General features: G+C 60.7%; 1 protein-coding gene across 1 annotated transcript in view; it reads left to right on the forward strand.

Moving 5' to 3' along the window:
* The first annotated feature begins 77 nt into the window (after positions 1-77).
* The window catches only part of LOC113209760 (ly6/PLAUR domain-containing protein 6B-like), a 25,928-nt gene continuing 18,407 nt past the window's right edge, over positions 78-7,598 (forward strand). The window contains exon 1 of the mRNA XM_026427436.2: positions 78-484. The gene's annotated coding sequence lies outside the window, so the exon portion shown is untranslated. The remainder of the gene's footprint in view (positions 485-7,598) is intronic.

Genomic DNA, 7,598 nt, shown 5'->3' on the forward strand with positions numbered 1-7,598 from the left:
CCCCTCCACCTCTCGCGACGCCGGCCGGCGGGCAGGTAGGCTGCGGAGCGGCGCTCGACGCTGTTCGGTTCAGTCTTCCCCCGGAGCCGGCGTGGAACGGAGCGTGCCGCCGCCGCACCCCATCTCCTGACCGCGCGCAGTCGACGCCGACGACGCTCAGCTCGACGCCGCGACGCGTAGTGACGCTCGTACGGCGCGACATGTGACAGTGCCCACGTGTGTGTGTGTGAGTGTGTGTGCTTGGCGTAGTGCGCCCTTTACTGCGGATACAGTGCAGCGGATTCAGATTCGCTTCCTTTATGAGGACTCCGGCCGGGATTGCCACCCCTACCAGGATACCGACGACGACCGCCCCAGCCCGTGCCATGCGGCTGGCCCGGGTGGCCGCCGGATAGAACGACGCCGTCGTCGCCAGGACCGCGAGCGGGTCCAGGCTCAGATTCGCCATCCGCAACACGCTCGCGCCCAGCGACGTATACAAGAGGTGAGCGAGCAGCTGGCGCGAAACGAGCCGCGAGTCACATTAGCACGCGCGCAACCCCCGGCACCCCTCGCCAGCCGCAAGGGTGGTCTGGCCGGTGGGAGGGGAGGGGGAGGGGCCACAGCTGAGGGTGGCGGCTGCGTGACGGAGACTAATGAAGTGGACGCACGAGTCCGTTACAGGGGTTGAGAGTCAAACGCGAGCAGCGGTGAGGATGCAACGGCAGAACCACATACACTGTCATTTCAGAAGCCTACCTTGGCTCTACCAGGAGAAGGCGACAAAGGTGCATGCGACAGAAGACAGAGCAACTTAAGTTGCCTAGGCGGGCGCGTTTTTCGTTCTCACCATACATACACCTTTGCTTACAAAAGTTTTCATAACATATGCCTTGTGCCGTGCCTGCTGCCTGTCCTCTAGCAGCAGAAGCTGCTTGTGGCCTGCAAACGCTGCAAACCAGGCGGCTGATTAAAACCTTCTTCTGTAGTTATGCTGTGCCGCATGCAGGCGCGCCTATGGGTTTGCCCATCGCCGCTGACCACGACACCGTACGGCACGGCCGGATAGGCAACCCGCCGACATACCTGCGCGCGGTAAAGTATATCTGCAAAAGTGCGGAGGATTCATCAGCCACCTTGGTACTCCTCGTGCTCTCAATAGGGTATGCGGCAGCTGTGAGTGACAGTTTCAGAGACTGATACAGTACGGTCACCGTGTGTATGTGCCTTCTCCTGGGACACCTTTCAAACGACAGTACAACGATTGCAGTCGTGAAAGTATCAAAAACCTCGTGATGCGGTAACGAGAGCAAAGGGCGCCAGAGCTGTAACGTTTTACCGGATGTCTGTGAGGCCGCGAAACCGCAACCCGGGCAACTCCACTTTAACTGTCTTTTTAGCCGAATCTCGCAGGCACTCTCCTCCTTTCTCTCCGTCGGCCGCTCCGCTCCGCTCGTCCCCTGAGGTCGTCCAAGTCAAGCAAACAGCGGGCCGACTGCTTCTGCACCGCCCTCCTCTCTCTTGATTCCCCGTCCGATACAGCTGAATTCAAACGGCCGGTTTTGATGGAAAAGACTATGCGTTTGAGGCCCGTCGGGGTCGTATAACGATCCCATAAAGGATCGGTCGTCGGGATCACGGCGACGCTAGGAGGCTCTCACGCGCGGGTAAGGAGCCGGGGCAGAGCCAGCCTCGCTCGGCGCCTTCCATAAACACGGCGGACAGACACGAGTAGTAAAACCGTCTGTCGAAATTGAAAATGTCCCCGCGAGGCGTTGTGCCCCGCGCGCTGAGCGGCCGCCACGCCGAGCAGCGAGTACCAGGATTTCTTTTTATTGTTATCATCATCATTACCGTCGTCGTCGATTTGATGAGCCGTAAAACGGGCTGCTGCGCAAGTAGTATCGACCCAAACGGCCTGTAGTTCTGCGCGACACGGCGCGGCTAAAGCGCGAGACTCCGAGGCGCCCCACCCCTAATGACGAGGGCCTCGGCAGGTGCGCGCGGCGCGCTACCCTCGCCGTGTGCGAGAGAGACGACCGCACAGTACGGCACACGCTTACCAGCCGACCAAACTTCACACGATCTTCCATCCCCCTCTCACTCGTTTTTGCCCCCCACCCCTTTCTTTCTCTCTCTACTAGTACTTCTTACGTTAGTCTCCCCCCGTGAGCGAAAGGCGTTTGCTCGCGGCGCGGTTGGTCGGTCGGTCGTGTGATTTCAAGGTTCGCTGCCCCGCGGCCCGGCCCGGCCCGGCCCGCCGGCCCCACGGAGCGCGACCAGCCCCGCGACCCGGAGTGACCTCCCTCGCCCCCCTACCCCCTGGCGCCGCGCTAACAAAATGTCAATGAGCAGAAAGTAGTAACAACGGCGAGCTTTTATCTCCTCCGGATCGCCCCGCCTCGCCTTGGCCTCCGGGCCCTCCGGGCGCGGCGGCGAGCAAAAGGGGCGACAAACGGCAGCGCACGTGAGGATTTTTTTTTATGCATTCTAAAAAGTCGCACCGTATTCTTTCTTTTAAGCCACTCCCACCAAATCGGTCGGGCCGGGTGCTTTTGGCCCCTCACCAAAAGTAGGAGGGCTTTTAGCGCAGCGGCATTCCTCGTGTTTGTGGCCGGTGGGACGTGGCGGGGCGGGGCAGGCCGAACCCAAAAGCAGCAGCAGCAGCAGCGCCAAGTAATGATTGTCAAAAATTATTGGCCGGTTAGGCCTCTGAGGAGGGAGGGGAGGTGAGGCGGGAAGGGGATGCGAGAGATCCACGGGCCGGCCGCCTCCGTGCATCACATGACTGCCTCGTAAAAGGCGACGTGAGACTGTTCGGCACTCTCCGGTGGGCTCGCGGCCGGGCCGGGGCCGGGGCCGGGGCCGGGGCCGGGGCCGGGGCCGGGGCCGGGGCAGGCTCCCAGCTCCCATGGCGCCGCGGGACCGGCGGCCATTACCGGGGCTAAACGCACCATCAGTATGCCGAGGGGATTTGATATGAAAACTCCTCCGACTGCTGCGGTCGGGTCGGGCCGGGCCGGGCCGCGCAGGACCCCCGCTCGGGTGGCGCGGGACCCGCGCCACGCAGGACCCCCCTGCCGACTCGACGACGGCGACGACGACGGCCAGCGCGCGCGCCGCGTCTCGCAGCAGGCTCCCGCTGGAGGCGACGGCGTTCCTCAAAAGTTTTCGTCGCGTCATCTCTCCACCCGGTTGACATCCGAGGCATTCCTATACGTCAGCGCGGAACGCACATCAACAAGCTTGTTTTATTGGAAAGAGTGTTGTGCGTGTGAGAGAGAGAAAATGTGTTTGTGTATGTGTGTGTGTGTGAGAGAGAGAGGGGCGGAGGGCCGGGGGAGGGGCAAAGGCACCACCTGCACGAGGGGGAGGAGGGGGTCACCTCGTCGCCACCTCGCCACCCCGCGGCGGTGCGGAGCGGCGCGCGTCCGCTGCGTCCCGTGTGTGACAAGGCTATAAAAAGGATTAAATAGATTGCCTGGCCAGGGACAGGTGCGCGGGGCGCGGGGCGCGGGGCGGGCGGGCCACCCGTGAGAGCGAGCGAGACCGCGGCGGGCCGCCAGGATCTGGTCTGGATCATCCTCTTCACGGCCGACACTCTACGGCGGAGGTCGGCGATCGCTTCCGTGCGTCAGTGTGCGGCGCACATCGATACATCGATACATCGATCCGGTATCGGTTCCCTATCGATGGGTCGGTCCCCGGCGAGGTCGCGCCTATCGCGTCCCCTCGGCTGGGTGGGCTGCCGGGCACGCCGCCCCGCCTGTCCTCTGTCCCACCCTGCCCTGCTCGGGACCAAAACGGGACCCAAACGAGACCTGTCCGCCGCAGTGGGCGCCGTGACGGAGGCTACCGGACACATGTCTGGTCCTACAGGTCCCCTGGTCGCTGCCGCGGCGTCCTGCCGCCCAAGGACCTCCTCCAGGAGGCCCCCTTCCCCCCGCCCCCCTCCTCACCCCGCCGCTAATAAACACAATCAACACAATGCTTTTGTTTGAAGACGGAAAACCAGAGGGGGACGGACGACTCGGCCTGTGGGTTTCATCGCGGGCCTGTGAGATTCCAATCTCCCCCTTCCTCTCTCTTCCTCCTCCTGGCTCCTCCTGGGCCTCTACCCTCACCGCGTTGCGCCGCCAGGTCGCTTCGCCACAAAAATGCCCACTTTTGTATATATTTTTTATTTTTATTTTTGGAGAGGAGGCAGCAGCAACAGCATGAGGCAGAGATGGGGTAACCGCCCGAGAATATTCGCGGCTCGTTTCGGCGTCCCCGACTTGCGTTGCGGGAGTTGAGGGGCGGGAGGGCCCGTGCCTCCGATCGTGCACTGAAAGCAGCTGCTAGAGACAGATGTGTAGCAGCCCTGGTCTCTCCGCGAGCGGCAGATTCAATGGGCAGTCCGGCGCTAGCTCCTAGGCTGTCAAAGATGGATAATGAGTGTAAGCTAGCCGAAAAATAATCTCAACTTTCAAGCTTTCCATCGGCCTTAACATTTTTGCGAAACGGCCCATACCGGTACAGCCCGAGCGAGATACAGCCCGAGCTGGCGCTCGAGTTTCGCTTCCTCTATGGCTATAGTTCACGCGCGGAGTGAGTAGCATATCTTCCGGTCCGGTACTAAAGCAAACGACCTGATCTTTCATTTCGAACAGAGTTTCCGACGATCCGACGATGCCACTCGCCCTGCGCGCCTCATGACGAATGCACTCTCATTTCTGACGTGTCGGCGACGTGCTCGGGGCTGCTCCTCTAGTCGGAGGCGGGCGGGGCGGGGCGGGGCGGAACGCACACGCAGCAGGACGGTTTCGCGGAATAGCGGGGCACACAGTATCTTCGCGGGCCCCGCGGCGGCAGCAGCAGGGAAGCGCAAACTTACAATCCATTCCCCCTCACTTAATTTTTCATCCCGCAGCGTCCGTTAAGACCACCGTAACTTTCGCGGAGAGCGCAATGCAGCTGCGCTGTTTTTTCTTTATTTCCCCCGTTTCTTTTGCTCTCCGCAGCCTCCTCCGCGCATTCGCACTGCCCCCGCCCGCTCCTCCCCGCCCGCCAGCCTGCGCGCGGCTGTTGAGTTTCCGATCCAACCAGAACCAGATTCCCTAGCTGCTGCGGGCTGCTAATGTGGCTAATAACGAACGGGCACAAAACTCGCTGACCGCGCGGGAGGAGGGAGAGAGGGGGGAAGGGTGGGGAGGAGAGGAAAGGAGAGGGGAAGTCCCGCCGCGGCCGAGGCGTAGAGGGGGGATCTCTCTCGTCGCTGACGTGCGTTGAAATCTCCACATTATATTACAATTTTCCAAGTTTCGACAGCTAATTTTTGTAAAGAAAAGATTTGCAATATTTCCTGCAGCAGGACTGCTCTGCTCGGCGGGCCGCAGCTGCTGTCGAGGAACGCGCAGCGGGGACTTTGCGTGTGAGCGCGAGCGAGAAAGAAAAGGAATGTGTTTTGTGAGGGGGGCGCTGCTGGCCCTGCTCTTTTCATTCCCACTTTTTATTTTCATTTTTATCATCATCATTATTATTCTTATTTTTGACGCGCGCGGAGTCGGCCGGGCCGGCCTGATCTACATGAGTCCGTATCGACGAGCCCTATCGAGTCGGGCCGGGGCTGCAATAATTGTGCGCCCGGGGCCAGGCCGCGCCGCGCCACGCCACGCCACGCCACGCCACGCCACGCCGCGCCACGCCACGCCACGCCACGCCACGCCACGCCGCGCAACGCCACGCCACGCCACGCCACGCCACGCCACGCCACGCCACGCCGCGCCACGCCACGCCACGCCGCGCCACGCCACGCCCAGGGAGAGCTACGGGTACTCCAGATCTAGACTGTTATCTGACGGCGTGCCACCCGCAAGGGGTCCCGCAACGGGTCAGCCCCTTACCCCCGTCGATGTTGCCGCCCCTCTCATATATATTTCTTTCACCCCCGGGTGGGTGTGAGGGGGGCGGTGGGGCTGCCCCTCCCGACCTACATTACCCCAGCCCGGCCAGCGGAGGTAGAGCAGCGCCCAGCGGGGACTCTGACTCTGGCAGGGGCAAGGTGGGCAGGATGAAGAGCGGCCATCGCCCTCCCCGCCCCCGCGCCCCGGGCCCCCGGGGACACGCGTGCGCACCTCCAGACCTGCTCCACGCTCCGCCTCGGCTGATGCTGGGCAACAGGAGGGCCTCTACGACCCCATTTAATTTCACATTCAAATCCAAGATTCCCGCTTGCTCCCCCCCCCTCCACCATCCCGTTCGCGTATCGACCGAGGGCTGCCGCTGCGGCTGACACTGGAGCTAACTGCTCGCCGCGGTTACGCACGCACCAGCTCGCGCACTCGCGCCACTTAGGCCCCCGAGGGTAATTGACGTTGATGGGTCATAGTTGGCGCCAGTTCGCTCAGCGCGTCCAACTAAGCGAGGGTCCCGGGGGTCCCGGCCCACCCCAAGCCCGGGTCGGTGCGGTGCGGCGCCCTCACGTAGGACCCGGAGCAGGCATCAGATCCCCGCCAGCCCCGCCAGTTAGTCTTCGTGACGACTCTCCCGCGAGAATCTGCTGCTCGACCGCCCGCCGTCGTCCCCCCACCCCACCCCTTACCACACAAAACAAAAGAAAACGGCCGACAGACATCATAACAAAAAATATATAGCGAATAGCGAAATAATAATTTTTAAATAAGAAGGAATAATTCTCAAAGCGTCTGCTGGAATGTGTGTGTGTGTGTGTGGTGTGTGTGTGTGTGTGTGTGATATCGCTTTGCGAAATCTCTGTTGGCGCCGCTCCTCGTCTTGCCAAAGAGTAGTGGCAGATCTACTAACTAGTGCACTGGTCGCGTGATCCGCACCGCACCCGCCTTTATCGCCGGGCGGCATGGCATGCTCTGCAGAGCGAGTGAGAGGGAAGCGGGGAGAAATTGAAATTTATTCCCTGTTCTTTTTTTACGGGATAGCTTCAGGTGGGCGCACACTGCCGGGTCCAGCTGGGAACTGGAGTTTACTTTTTTCTTCTTCTTCATTTTTTTCTTAGTAGTTGCGGCGCGTACTAGGACTTCCCTGCTCCTGCTGCGCCATGGCCGCGTGCCCGCAGGCCTGAAGGAACTGGAGCAACAGATACCTTTCTTCTTTTCGTCGCGCCATCATGCTTACTTAGTCCGTTTTTGTTTTGTTTTTTGTTTTTGTTTTTGTAAATGACGAAATGGTGTCAAACGTTGCCGTTGTAGTATATGCTTAAACTTTCTCCTTATGAGGAAAATTTCCCGATTTTTTTTTCAAAATTTTCATGAGCAAAACACTTCTTTTGTTGAAAAATCACGCGATGCGCAGAAAACGAAAACGAAGAAAAAAGAAAATGCTGTTTTTATGTAACATGCGTTACGCATGACACGACAGTCGGGGCCGCTCTCTGCGAGTGATCACGCCCCGGGAGACTTTGCTCCGATGACGTGCGATGAATTTATAGATTTCCCCGCTCATCCGCAGTGAATCAGCAGCAGCAGCGGTCGATACGTAAGGCGGGGCGGTGAGAGTCGTCGTTGGCGTGGCGTGGCGGGGCGTGGCGCCTGAGTACGTTTAACGTCATGGAAGGGCAAATAGCCCCCGGCCGGGACTGGATTTCCTTGCGGCCATAGCGGCGG

The sequence above is a fragment of the Frankliniella occidentalis genome, unplaced genomic scaffold, assembly GCF_000697945.3.
Source record: "Frankliniella occidentalis isolate FOCC.00 unplaced genomic scaffold, Focc_3.1 Scaffold101, whole genome shotgun sequence".
Classification (NCBI taxonomy): Eukaryota; Metazoa; Arthropoda; class Insecta; order Thysanoptera; family Thripidae; genus Frankliniella; species Frankliniella occidentalis.